The sequence below is a fragment of the Loxodonta africana genome, unplaced genomic scaffold (assembly GCF_030014295.1).
Source record: "Loxodonta africana isolate mLoxAfr1 unplaced genomic scaffold, mLoxAfr1.hap2 scaffold_34, whole genome shotgun sequence".
In the NCBI taxonomy this organism is placed as follows: Eukaryota; Metazoa; Chordata; class Mammalia; order Proboscidea; family Elephantidae; genus Loxodonta; species Loxodonta africana.
The window spans coordinates 1,205,999-1,221,087 of NW_026975055.1; the positions used below are offsets into that span (position 1 = coordinate 1,205,999).

Below are 15,089 nucleotides of genomic sequence, written 5' to 3' on the forward strand. Positions count from 1 at the left end.
AGCACGTTCTTTTGATGCACACATGCAGCACAAACAGAAGCCCAGCTGGATTACAGACTTGAACCTGAAAAGCACAACTTTAAAACTACTAGATTGGGGGAGGGGGTGTATTGGCAGTGAAAAAAGGAAAAAAAAAATAAGAAAAAGAACAATTACAAAAAAAGTATTAGAAGACTGTATCCTCACATTATGGACTCAAGAAGGCTGCGGATACACAACTGCGTAGATAGCATACTGTTGTCTCTTTCTTTGCAAATAAGTCTTAAATGAGGGAATTTGGTACCGGGAAGAGTTGCAGAGCCTGACTTTGGGGAAATCTGGGATTGATGAATTGGCTTGCATGAGGCTACAAGCCCTGATAATCAATATTTAAAGATGAGATTCGAGCAATCTAGAACATGCATCAGAATTTTTTCTAAGTAAATTAGCACCAGAAGATGCCTTTAACCACTAAATAAAGTGGGTCAGTAGTTCAAGATCTCCCTACAAAGAAAACGGCAGACCTAGATCGTTTCCAGTCAGGTTCCAGCAAACATGCAAGAAACAGTCATTTTAATCTTGTACATAGTCAACAGACATTACAAAACCATGAGATACTCCCCTAACTTGATCCTTAAGGCTAGTTTAAAAATGATAACAAATTAGAGAAGTAAGGTGGAAGAAGAGTTAGAGGACAAGCACACTCAGTAACTGAGATGCAAAACCCTACGTAAGATGCCAGCAAAGGAAATCCAGCAAAGGATAAACCACGTAACATGCCATGATCAAGGCGGTTTATTGTAGGCATATAAATTTGAGTGAACATTAAAGATTTAGTAATTTCATTCACCACATGCATAGGTGAAAGAAGAGAAGACATATGCTCACCTCAAGAGATGGGGGCAAAGCAGGTTGATAAAATGCAATCACACGGAGAGATAAGGACTAGGAGCAAACATGGAACAGAAAAGGAGTTCCCGAACGTGGAAAACTACAACTAGCATGATAGTTCATGGTGACGTGTGGGACATTCTCTTTAAAATTAATAAACAATAAAATAAGGGTGCTTCTATCATTACTTTTATTAAACATTTAACACTGGAAGTGTAAGCTAGTACAAAAAGAGAAAAAGTATAAATGCTATTCATAGATTATAACACTGTCTCCATTGAAAACTGTAGAAAATACTGGAATTAATAATAATCATAAATATAAAATAAATTGAAATTTCAATGCATCACCATCGAGCTGACTCTGTCATAACTCTTAGGTGAAAGCAAAGGACACTGATAGGAAAAGAGCAGGTTCAGGTGGGCTAGACCAAGGAGGGAAGAAAATTATTCTGCACTGGGCTGAACTTATAAGCACGGTTATGTGTGTTAGTTACCTAGTGCCTCCATAACAAAAAATATCACAACTAGATGGCTTTAAAGAACAGAAATTTATTTTCTCACAGTTTAGCAGGTAGTCGTTCGAATTCAGGGCATGGCTGTAGTGGGAGGTCCTTCCTTGTCTACCTCAGCTTCTAGTAAAAAAAAAAAAATGCAAGCAATCATTTGTGTTCCTGGCCTTCTAGAAGCATCTGTCTTCTTTGTCTGTCTTCCTTTTCACCTGTTTGTGTCTGGGTGTGTTCTGCTCCTTTTATAACTAAGAAGAGTTACGCTTAGGACCCACCCTACATTGGTATGACCTCATTCACATAATAAAAGCAGGCCCCCTCTTTCCTAACAAGGTCAGATTTACAGGTACAGGGGTTAGGATTTCCACATACATTTTGGAGGGACACAATTCAATCCCTAACAGTCGACTTACCAGATATTCCGGATTGAGAGTACTCGCATGAACAGCTGAGAGTGGTTCCAATTCTTTGCTACATTCGTTGGCTGAAACTTGTCTCAATGGTCATCCATAGGAATGCTGGAGCTTTTTATTGTGTAGGACCTAGCCAACCATTCCTAATCACATCCATTGTGTGGAAAAACACACATTCCCATCACTGAAGCCTTGAGAAATTCATCGATAAGAATGGAATGGTGGTTGGAACCAAGAATTGTTTCATAGCCTAGATAACATGGTGTAGGTGTTAGATATTCACATGGAGATGTCCGGTAATAAAACTTCACCCCACACGGAGATGTCAAGAATAATACCAACAGCTAATGTTCATTGAGTACCTACACTGGTGCCAGGCACTCCTGTGCTTTTTCTTTCATGTTTGCTTTTCATGATGGCCATAGGAGGAATGTATCATTATAATGCATAAAGAGGTCAATACAGAGAGTTACGCTGACATTTCAATATATGAGTCTGGACCCAGGAGGAGTCTGAATGGATGGAGGTATAAACCTCACGTCCTTAGCTACAAATAGACAGCAGTGAACTCACTGAGGCATCCTAGAGGGAGGGTGTCAATAGAGAGAGGAGCAGGCACCAAGCCCAAGGGTACTCTGGTATCTAGAAGCCTGCCAGGTGAACAGCAGCCAACAAGCCTCTCTGAAGTCCAGTGTGGTTCCTGGAAGGTTGTCTGTCCTTGCTCTCAGCTGCATTTCCCCAGTGCTCCTCCCACCTGCACTGGGTTGTCCCCTTCATGAGGACAGGGACAGTGTGTCAGTGTGTACCTTTCACCACTGTATCTGCATAACATAGACTATTTCTGGCCCATGGAATATACTGACTGAATGAAAAATAAACAAACGATAAGGACGTAAAATCCTTCGTAGTTGATACCTTGGAATACATTAAGGGGCTTCATGAGTAAGAGGGAGAAAAACTGATCAGGGCTGCTTCTGAGACCATCTCTTAGGCGTAAAGAGTGTTAAACAATAATTAAACAAAGAGATTTAATGGCAGAGATGTATGTTAAAAAGATGTAAGTATAGGTTGAGGATTACTAGAAACATGCACATTTATTATTGCAACTATAGTCAAATCGTTAAAAAACATATACTACATGCAGACAGAATATTATAAAGTAATTTAATGCCCTCATTAAAAAAAAAACAAAAAAAATTTATTGTGAGAAAAGACTAATGTTGAATGAAAATATCAGGATATAATATCCGTGTTAATATACATAACTGTGTGTGCTAATACACACATAAAACCAGTTGCCATTGAGTCAGTTCTGATTCATGATGACACCAGCGTGCCAGAGTAGAACTGTACTCCATAGGGGTTCCAATGGCTGAGTTTTCGGAAGTAGGCTGCCAGATCTCTCTTTCATAGCAATTCTGGGTGGACCTGAACTCCAACTTTCTGTCAGCAGCTCAAGATATTAACCATTTGCATCAACCAGAGACTCTAATACACATACATGCCAATATAAGCAAGAAAATAGACATATCGGAACGTTAATAATTTATTCTATGCATTACGTATGTTTTCTTGTTATTTATTGCATACATTCGCATTGCTTCCAAGTTTTTGAGGAATAGAATGTACTTCTGGAAAAATTCATGAGAGATTTTTAAGTAATGAAATAATCAACAGAAACAGAATGAGTAAATCTGTGGCAAGGCAGCCCAGGAACCCAAGATTACAGTAACACTGGTATAAAAAGCAGAATTGTGGAGTCCTGAAGCTCAGTGGTCCCACGCATGCATAAGGAAAGAGGGAAGAGCAAATAAACAAGGAGAAAATACAGTGAGCCAGAGGAGTGGGAGCCCTCTGTTGTGGGCACAGTTTTCTCATGAAACTTTAGATGGACACAATGGGTGGGATTATCCACCTCCATCATACAAACATTTTTATTACCCTTGATTTTAACGGAACTATGTTATAAAAACAAATGATACAATAAAGTATAATAAAAGAATAAATCTCATCAGTGGACTACTATCATTTTCCCCAGCTACCGAGGAGGGCAGGAGACACACACGGGAAAGAAGATGGAGCAGTGTGAAGAACCATGCTATGTGGGGAGGAGAGTGTTTCTGAGACAGGCCTTAGCTGCTACTACCTAGGGAAGTAGGCAGCCGTGCACAACCAACTGGAAGAAATGGTACATTATTTCTGAGACCTACTCCAGCTCATAACAAATTATGGATAACATGGGGAAGAATGAGATTTCCAGGACACTTAATTGTTCTCATGAGAAACCTGTACATAGAAAAAGAGGCAGTCATCTAAACAGAACAAGGAATACTGCATGGTTTAAAGTCAAGAAAGGTGTGCATCACCGTTGTATCCTTTCACCATACCTATTCGACCTGTATGCTGAGCAAATAATCCGAGAAGCTGGACTGTCTGAAGAAGAATAAGGCGTCAGGATTGGAGGAAGACTCGTTAATAACCTGAGATATGCAGATGATACAATCTCCCTTGCTGAAAGTGAAGAGGCCTTAAAGCATTTACTGCTGAAGATCAAAGACTACAGACTAACAGCCTAAAAACTGGACCAATAAGCAACATCATGATAATGGAGAAAATGTTGACATCATTAAGGGCTTCATTTTACTTGGATCCACAATAAACACCCACGGAAGCAGCAGTCAAGAAATCAAACGACACACTGCATTGGACAAATCTGCTGCCAGAGATCTCTTTAAAGTGTTCAAAAGCACAGATGTCACCTTGAAAACTAACGTGCGCCTGACTCAAGCCATGGTGTTTTCAGTTGCCTCATACGCACACGAAAGGTGGGCAATGAATAAGGAAGACCAAAGAAAAATTGAAGGCACTGAATTACGGTGTTTGCAAAGGATATTGAATATACCACGGACTGCCAAAAGAATGAACAAATCTGTCTTGAAAGAAGTACAGCCAGAATATTCCTTAGAAGCAAGAATGGCGAGGCTTCATTTCACATATTTTGGACACGCTGTCAGGAGAGATCAGTCCCTGGAGAAGAAAGTCATACTTGGTAACAAGTGGCCACAACAATCGGCTCAAACATGACGACGACTGTGAAGGCAATAATAGGTAGTTTAACATACATTTTGACCCATACGAATTAAAATTTAAACAATTATTTCATGCCTTTTTGTAGCGGTTTCAGAATATACAATTAAAATAAATGTAAACAATTAATAGAAAAAATCTCTGAAAATAACATTTAATTTTTTAAAGTCACTGCTCCATACCCCAAATCTAAATGGCTTGATATAAAGCACTGGTCTTTGTGATTCACAAAAAGCAGGTGCCAATTCCTGAACAAGAACTGAAGTGACAGGAGAAACCCCCCGTGCTGTTAGAGCCCTGAGTATGGGCCCTAATCCAATAATCTGTCCTCATTAATTCCTTTTCATTTCATCTCTGTGAAAGGGGAGGGAGAAGGTGAGAGAGGGTTACATGTGCCTGTTCTGTTCTTTAGCATCTAGTTCACTGCCAGGAACAAGTATTCATAAGAGTCTACAAAACATTAAAGTACAAATAAGGAGGAAAACTTCCTCGTATATATATGTGTTAGGTGGCACAAAGAGTTAAGTGCTCAGCTACTAACTGAAAGGTTGGCAGTTTAAATCCACTCAGTTGCCTTGGAAGAAAGGCCTGGCAATCTACCTCCAAATGGTCACAGCTATTGAAAACCGTATGGAGGGCAGTTCTACTCTGAAAACTCACGGGGTCGTCATGAGTGAAAATCTACTCAATGGCAAGTGGATTGGTAATCTATATATGGCATAAGTGTTCGGAAAATTAGTTTCTGAACACATACACGGCATACAGAATACACTGCACATTAGTATTATGTGCCAAAACCCACTGTCATCAAGTCGATTCTAACTCATAGTGACCCCAAAGGACAGAGTAAAACTGCCCCATAGGGTTTCCAAGGCTGTAAGTCTTCACTGAAGCAGACTACCATATCTATCTCCTACAGAGACGCTGGTGGGTTCGAACCACTGACCTTTCAGTTAGCAGCCAAGTTCTTTAACCACAGAGCCACTAGGGCTCACTGCTGTCATGTACAGTGATTACATAAGCAAATTCTGAAACAAACTGCCTGGGTTTAAATCCTAACTCAATTTATCAGGTGGGTGATCTGGGCACGTTACTTTACCTCTCACTGCCTCAGTTTCCCATTTCTAAAATGGGTCTTATTCAAAAGGTGGTCATGCAGGTTAAATAAAACACACAAGGCACTTACAAAAAGGCCTTACACACAGAATGAACACAATAAATGTTAGCTTTCATAATTATTAAGGGAATACAAACAGCTTAGTTGAAGAAACTTCCATTGAGAAATAGTTGCGTTCCAAAATTCATGTGTAAAGTCATTTACATCAACTGTTAAAGTTTTATGTTTAGATTCAAGTGATTACTGAGGTATGTTATGATCTTGAACAGAGTTCTGGGGACTATACAGGCTGACTCTGCATGCCCTTCCCCTGCACATCCATTCCATCTCCCTTGGAGCCCAGACATCATGTTATCAATTAAACCCCTCCCACACTGGTGGTGTACTGTTTAAGAGCTATGGCTGCTAACCAAAAGGTCATCAGTTCAAATCCACCAGGCACTCCTTGGAAAGTCTATGGCACAGTTCTGCTCTGCCCTATAGGGCCGCTATGAGTTGGAATAGACTCAGTGGCAATGGGTTTTTAATGGGTATGAGTCAACTCTTCAGTGCTTAAAGACATACCAAAAGCAACCACGAACACAAAAGTATAGTAAAAAGTTCTTATTTCAGAATAGCAAAACCTTTTTCTAACACAGTGGTGAATTAGGGTGGACTGTGGATCAAGAGGAGGCCTGGTGGCATAGTGGTTAAGAGCTCAGCTGCTAACCAAAAGGTCAGCAGTTCGAATCCACCAACTAGTCCTTGGAAACTCTATGAGGTAGTTCTACTCTATGCTATAGGGTCTCTATGAGTTCAAATCAACTAGGGTCTCTACGGGTTGGAATCAACTTGATGGTGACAAGTTCGATTTGGTTTGGATTGAATTATGACCCTGAAAAACGTGTGTTTCAACTTGGTTAGGCCATGATTCCCACTATTGTGTAGTTGTCCTCCATTCTGTGATTGTAATTTTACTTTAAGAGGATTAGGGTGGGATTGTAACACCACCCTCACTCAGGTCACCTTTCCCTGGGGTGTGGCCTGCACCACTTTTTATCTCTGCAGAGATAAAAGGAAAGGGAAGCAAGCGGAGAGTTGGGGGCCTCAGACTATCAAGAAAGCAGCACCAGGAGCAGAGCATGTCCTCTGGACCCAGGGTCCCTGCACCTGAGAAGTTCCTTGACCATGGGAAGGCTAAGGACAAGGACCTTCTTCCAGAGCCGAAAGAGAGAGAAAGCTTTCCCTTAGAGCTGATGCCTTGAATGTGGACTATTAGCCTACTTTAATGTGAGGTATTAAATTTCTCTTGGTTAAAGCCATCTACTCATGGTATTTCTGTTATGGCAGCACTAGATGATGAAGACAGTGGGTCAAGGTGGAAGGGGTGGATGAAGAACAAAAAAACAAAAATGGACAACAGGAGAACCATAAGAATTCAGAGAACTGTGAAAATTTAATTCCTGAATATACTTTCTTTCTCCTCCCTATAACTGGAAGGACTTTTCTCATATACAGCATATATAAGTAAATCCTTGCAATATTTAAAACACTTAGATTTTTGTAAAACTCATTCTCTGAAAACTCATGGTGGCCCGATTAATTTGTGGCTTAAAAACAACTCAGAACTAAAAAGAAGCATAAATAAATAAATAAAGGCACTGCTGTCATTTGCGGGTGATATTCTTTTCCTGCTATCCACAACCCACACACTTGGGAGTTAATTTTCCAGCGTCAGTGTTCATAGACCATCCTCTTTCTCTTACCACCACCCCACCACCCTTAATTATTTAGAAAAGGCAGGGCCAGTCAGTGCTCCAAACATCAAGTTTTCTCTCCAAAATGCCAACTCGCACTTGGGGAGCAGGCTACATTCTCAGCTATCAGCACTTCCACTAGCCCCTGCACATAAGGAACATGTCTCCACTGAACTGTTCATTGTAATTAAAAAAAAAAAAAGTAAAAAACTGTTTCTTAAAACCAAAAAAAAAAAAAAAAAACCAGGCATTTCCCTATTACCCACCCACCCCACTCTCCCACACCCAGTGCTCCCCTCACCACACACACACTCAAATATTTCCTACCAAGGGTGTGTCCCAAGCACAGGGTCTGGCTCCGCTCTTCTTTTACACCCCTTGGAGGCCTCTGGAGAAACCATACCTTTGGTTGGCAATTCCCTGAACCCTGCCTATTCAAGCTGTCACTTATTCAAAAAGGCAGGTGAGTCTTCAAGTCAGGTTTTTGAAAGGAGTTTAAGAGGAGCCAGGTGATATGCCTACTCACCCTCAAGTTTCTCAAAGGTAATAATTTCTTGAGATGTTTACAATGTCTCAACTATGGGTTAATTAAATCCCTTAGGATGGTGGGCATGGGAAAATCCTCCATCTCAATGCCCCCCATTAAAAAAAAAAAGACGGGGAATCTCCAAAATTACGAATTTAAATTTCTACATACTTGTTTGAACTAAGGAGTAAGTTCCTCATGTGTGTTATTCTTGGTCTGAGCCATGGTGGTGCAGTGGTTAAGAGCTCAGCTGCTAACCAAAAGGTCTGCAGTTTGAATTCATCAGCTGCTCCTTAGAAACCGTATGGGGTAGTTCTACTCAGTCCTATAGGGTTGCTAAGAGACAGAATTCACTGGATGGCAATTGGTTTGTTTGTTTTTCAATCTTTGGCTGAAAGGTGGACTTTGTTATCAATTTATTAAATGAACTGGTAATTTGCTGGACATTTCTCATACACGAACTTTGATGTCTTCAAATCCAGCCAATCAGGTTTAGGAACAGAGAAACTTCTCTACCTTAGCCTCCCTGCCACTCCCACACCTTTTTCATTGATTTCCATGCCCTGTTTAAGTAACATCATTCATCACTTCTCACTGTCTAGGTTATCTGAGCCAATTCATGGCAGTCAATTCCACATGAGCCCTAGGATACCCTCATTTACATACTCTGCCCTGTTGTTCCTTCACCCATGGCTGTCTTCACATCTCCCCTTGAATGTCTACTAGGCATCTCAAACTTAATGTGGTTCAAATAAAATTCTTGGTCCAAGCGTCTTATCTACCTCCCAGTCTTCCTTATCTCAGCAAATGTTCTCACTACCCTCTGGGTTGTTCAGGACAAAAACCTAGAAATCATCCTCGATTTCTCTCCCTTATTCAAATCTTGCATCCAGTCCATTGACACATATTCTGGACTCTTGGCTCTACCTTAACATAAATCCTGACTCTATCCACTTCTCACTACCTCCACCTTACAGCCACCATCATCTCTTGGTTAAAACTGGACTCCATGCCACTGATCTTCCCTCTTACAGTCTACATAACAGCATCATCTCAGTGGCTTCTCATGGCAATTAGGAAAAATTCCCAAACTCTTCCCATGGTCTTTCATGATGCGGGGCTTGCCCACCACACTAACCTCATTTCCTAACAGTCTTCCCTCAGTTCACTCCACACTAGCCATGACTTATTTCCTGAGCTTCCTCAAACATGCCAAAACACTTGGTTATTTAAGGACCTCAGAAAAAACTCTTTCCTTTATCGGCAATATCCTCCCTCCAGAACTTCATACAGCTATTCTCTCCTTTGTTATAGGTCAGTTATCTCCTCAAATATCCTGCTCCCATAAGCCTTTACTAACTATTAACCTAAAACAGCTCACCCCACTCATTCCCTCACATGCAACTCTGTCTTATTTTCAAAATATTTAGCTCTCCTTGACATTTTTGTTAATTATTACCTGTAAATGTATTTTTTGTGGTTGAGAATATATGCAGTAAAACGTACACCAACTCAACAGTTTCTACCTGTACAATTTAATGACATCGGTTGCATTCAAGTTGTGCAACCATTCTTACCCTCCTTTTCTGAGTAGACTGCTCCTTAAGGTTCCTATCTAATCTTTTCAGTAGCTGTTGTCAATCTGATGCCATATAGACAGTCCTTAAAAGAGCATATGCTCAAGGTAGACCATTTTTATTCGTTAAGTAGCTAATGTTCTGGAGCCCTCGTGGCACAGTGGTTAAGTGATACGGTAGCCAAGCAAAAGAAGAGCAGTTTGAATCCACCACCTGCACCTTGGAAACTCTATGGGGCAGTGCTATTCTGTCCTACAGGGTCTCTGAGTCGGAATCAACTCAACAGCAACAGTATGGTGTTTCCTTTTTTATACTTCAGTTTTAAGATGATTCAAGGGAATGCTTTTGGTGTAATGTTTAAAGATTATCTCACGGCAATAGTTTCAGGAGTTCATTCACCCTCAATGGCTCCAAAAAGTCTAGGGTTCATGAGAATTTTAAATTCTGTTCTGCATTTTCCCCCTTTTAATCAGGGCTTTGCTATGGACTCTTTGATCAAAATGTTCAGGGACAGTAGCCGGGAACCTTCTGGTTCTTCGGGTCTCATGGCATGCTAGACGTTCTTTTAAAAAACATGAGTGGACGCTGGAGGTTATCAAATACTTATTTTATTACACCTATTAATATAACCACATTTATTTTTCCTGTACATATGGCAAATTATACTGATTCATTTTTGAATATTAAACTAACCTTGAATTCTTGGGATAGACCCAACTTGGTCATAATATATTCTTCTTTAGAGTATTGCTGGATTTGTTTTGCCTATTTCTTTTTATATTTTGCATCTATGTTCATCAGTGACATTGCCCTGTAATTTTCCCATCTTGTGCTGCTCTTGTCAGGTTTTGGTATCAATATTCACTCTACAAGCTTTATAAAATGAGTTTGGGTATATATTTCATTTTATATTGAAGAATTTGTGAAGTATTTCTCGAATATTTGGCAGAATTTGCAGGAAAAGCCATCTGACATGAAGTTTTCTTTTTGAAAATAGTTTGAGCTCTAATTCAATTCTATTAACAGTTTTGGAATTACTTTTGTTTCCTGTTTCTTCTTGAATCGTTGTTATTAACTTACATGGTAGGATACGTTTGCCTACTTTACCTTAATTTGCAAATTTATTGGCTAATACGGTTCATAACATTCTCACATTATCTTTATGTTCTGCAAGATCTGTAGTCATTTTCTTTCTAATTCCTGATATTCGGTATTTATACCTTCATTCTTTTTCACTTGATCAATCTTGCCTAAAGTTTGTCAATTTTACCAGCATTTTCTAAGAATCAACTTTAGTCTTCGTTGATCGTCTGTTGCATGTATTCAATCATTAATAGAAACAAAAATTCCTATGAATGTTTGTTTCTGGTTTTTTCCCAACATTTTGAATGGATGTTTAACTCACTTATTTTTCAAGATTTGTTCTTTCCAATTATATTTTTAAGGCTATAAGTTTCCTATATTATATTGTCTGTACTGCACAAATTTTTATATGCACTATGTTCATAATTGTTCACTTCAAAACATATTCTAATTTTCATTATGATGTCTTTTTTAACACATAGTATTTTAAAATATCCAAGCACATGGAGATTTTGTATTTTCTTTTTCTAAGATGGTTTTTTTTTAAATTATGGTGTACTTACATAGTATCCTCTATATTATTGCAGACTCTTGAAATTTGTTGAGACTTGCTTTATAACACAGTATACAGTCAATTTTTATAAACACTATGTATGTGCATGAGATGAATGTATATTCTTTAGTGGTTAGATAATGCACACACACATACACATATATAAATTTGGTATTTTTATAGATGTTAAATCTTCTGTATCCTTGACAATTTATGGACTTCTATGTTTCTGAGGGGTGTGTTAAAAATCTATTATGATGCATGATGTCAAAAGGAGCCCCAGTAGTGCAGTGGTTAAGCACTCAGCTCTTAAACCTTTTGATTTGATCCACCAACTACTCCACAGGAGAAAGATATGACCGTTTCCTTCCATAAAGATTACAGCCTTAGAAACCCTTTGGAGAAGTTCTACTCCATCCTATAGTCACTATGAGTCAGAATTGACTCAACAGCACACAAGAAAAAATGTATGATGTGATGGAAACTCAGGAGAACAAAGCTCAAAGAATTGGTCCTACCTCCAGGGTCAAAGGATGAAGGACAGAAAAAACAGCAGAGACATCCAAAAGCTTGGAAAAAAGGAGGCTGAGAGGACGATGGTTAGTGGTTTAAGGGCTTTGAAGGGCTACCACATATACTGAGGAATCTGGAGTGCAATGTTCTTGCCTAAGGATGAAGATATGCTCATAAAGACCCTGACAAAGCTTTAGGCTTGCACCTCTGGCTGATCTTTGGGCTCCATGGGGGCAGGAAGTGAAGGCTAAGGCAGAGTTTTAGGCCCTCTTGCTTAGCATTGAAAGAACACGCCAGTTCAGAGCCAATCTGCAAAGACTGGGATAATGTTACTTTTTCTTTTTGGCTACAAGCATTTAAAGAAAGCACTGTCAAGTCATGAACTGACTGCTGAGATAACAGAACAGAACCTCAGTGTCCACACATGAGAAGACATACAATCTTTGCAGAAATAGTTTGGAAACATCACTAAGCAAATGGATGACTGGCCCTCAACAATTGAAAAAGAAAAAAAAAGCAAACCATACTGACAGGAGGGAATCTGATTTCCAGAGTTACATTATAATATTTAAGATATCCAGTTTTCAACACACTATTTTAAGTCATAAAAAGAAAAAGAAAAGGATGGTTCATTTGTTAAGAAGAAAGAAAGAAGAGAAATGAACAGAAAGCATCCCTAAGGAAACACAGATATTGGGATTACTAGACAAAAATTTTAAACCAATTGTCTTAAATTTCCTCAAAGAGCTAAAGAAACCATAGACAAAAAAAACAAAGGAAACCAAGAGAAGAATGTATGAACAAGTAGAAAATATTAATAAAGAAATATTATACAAAAGAACCAAATAGAAATTATAGAGCTGAAAAGTAGAATACCTGAAATAAAAATTTCATTAGAGGAGCTCAACAGCAGATTTGAGCAAGAAAGCAGGAAAATGTAAACTTGAAAAAGCACAACTGAAATTGTTCTAACTGAGGAGCATAAAGGAAGAAGAATGAAGAAAATGAACAGAGCCTAAGGGACCTGCGGGACAACATCAAGCATACCGATATACTCATTAAGGGAGTCCCAGAAAGGAAAGAAAGATGAAAGGACGGAAAGAATATTTGAAAACGTAATGACTGGAAGGTTCCCAAATGTCATCTAGATATCCAAGAAGCTCAATGAACTCAAAGGACAATAAATACATAGATATCCACAGAGAGACATAATCAAAATGTCAAAAGACGAAGACAGAAACTTGAAAGCAGCAAGAGATAAGCGACTCCTAATGTACAAGAGAGTCTCAACAAGTTTAACTGTTGATTTTTCATCAGAAACCATTGAGACAAGAAAATAGTGGGATGATGTAGTTAAGGTACTGGAAAAAAAATACAGAAACAAAACTATGAACCAAGATGTCCATATCTAGCAAAACTATCTTTCAAAAATGAAGGCGAAATTAAGACATGCCCAGATACACAAAACCTGAGGGAGTGTGTTAGCAGCAGAACTGCCTTATGAGAAATGCTACAGGGAATCATTCTGGCTGCCATGGAAGGACACAAGACAGTAACTGGAAGCCATAAAAAGAAACAAAGACTCCGTAAAGGTAACTACTTAGATAAAACAAAGTCAGTAATATTTTTATATCACGCCTCTCTTTTATTCATATATGATTTAAAGCACGAAAGCATAAAAATAGTTACACATCTCTCTTAATGGACACACAATGTATAAAGATGCAATTTTTGTAACAGCAACGTAAGTAGGGGAGGTAACTGAGCTGAATAAAAGCAGAATGTTGTATACTGTTGAAGCTAAATTTGTATTAATTAAAAGAAGATTGTTATAAATATAAGATATTAATTGTAATCCTCATGGTCACCACTAAGAAGTTAAAAAATATAAGGAAAGGAAACAAGGAGAGGATCAAAATTGTACACTTGAAAAAAATCAGTCAAACACAAAAGTGGACAGTAGTGAAGAAAATGAGAAACAAAATAGGTATATGACCTACTACAAAGTAGAAGATATAAGTCCTTCCTTATCATTAATCGCTTTAAATATAAATAGATTAAATTCACAATGGGGATCATTAAATTCACAATTGGGAACTTTGTTGGACCATGATTCTCAGTGCTTTGGCAGTTATGATGTAGTTTACCAGTCGTTTAACGATGCAATCACTTCCATGATGAGATGTGACATAATGTGATTACCTCCATGATGGGATCTGCTGTGAGTAGCCAATCAGATGTAAGGGAGTTTCCTCGGGGGTGTGGACTGCATCCAATATAGGTGGACTTTCTGGCAAGGCTCTTGAGCTTTTGCTAACTCTGAATCCTGCAGCTGGCTCCTCTTCATCTGATCTCAAGTTTTTGGGACTTGAACTCTCAGCTTACCTTCCAATTTTGGGATTCATCAGCCTCCGCAGTCTGTGAGCCGCGGCCTGCCAGCTTACCTGCCGATCTTGAGATTTGTCGGCCTTTGCAGCCTGTGAGCCACAGACCTGTTGTATGACCTGCAGATCTTGAGTTCTGCAGTCCCTGTATCTATGAGTCAGGAGAAGCCACCAGCCTGACCCATGGACTTGAGACCTACCAGCCTCTACAGCCTTGTGAGCCATTTCCCTGATATAAATCTATTTATATATAAATACATATATATGTATCTCTCACTGGTTTTGCTTCTCTAAAGAACCCAGCCTAAGATACCAATTAAAAGACAAACACTGGCAGAATGAATAAAAAAAATCATTCAATTGCTATCAAGCTGATCTGACTCATGGTGACCCCTCCCCCCATGTGTGTCAGAGTAGTAGTGACACACAAGTGTGTCAGTTCAATGGCTAATTTTTCAAATGTAGATCACCAAGCCTTTCTTCCGAAGTGCCTCTGGGTGGACTCAAACCTCCAACATTTTGCTTAGCAGCTGAATGCATTAACCGTTTGCACCTCCCAAGGACTCTATGTTTATTTCTGTATTACTTGTCTTTATACTATACACATACATACACACATACAAACACATACATACACAGACACGTAGACATCCATGAGTGGTTCATACAGACGCTTTGGACTTCAACTAGCAGGGCTCTAGTAATTATTCATAGAAAAGTAC

General features: G+C 39.1%; 1 long non-coding RNA gene across 4 annotated transcripts in view; it reads right to left on the reverse strand.

Moving 5' to 3' along the window:
* LOC135229524 (uncharacterized) overlaps positions 1-15,089 on the reverse strand; it is a 507,916-nt gene that overhangs the window by 12,945 nt on the left and 479,882 nt on the right. The window lies entirely within an intron of this gene.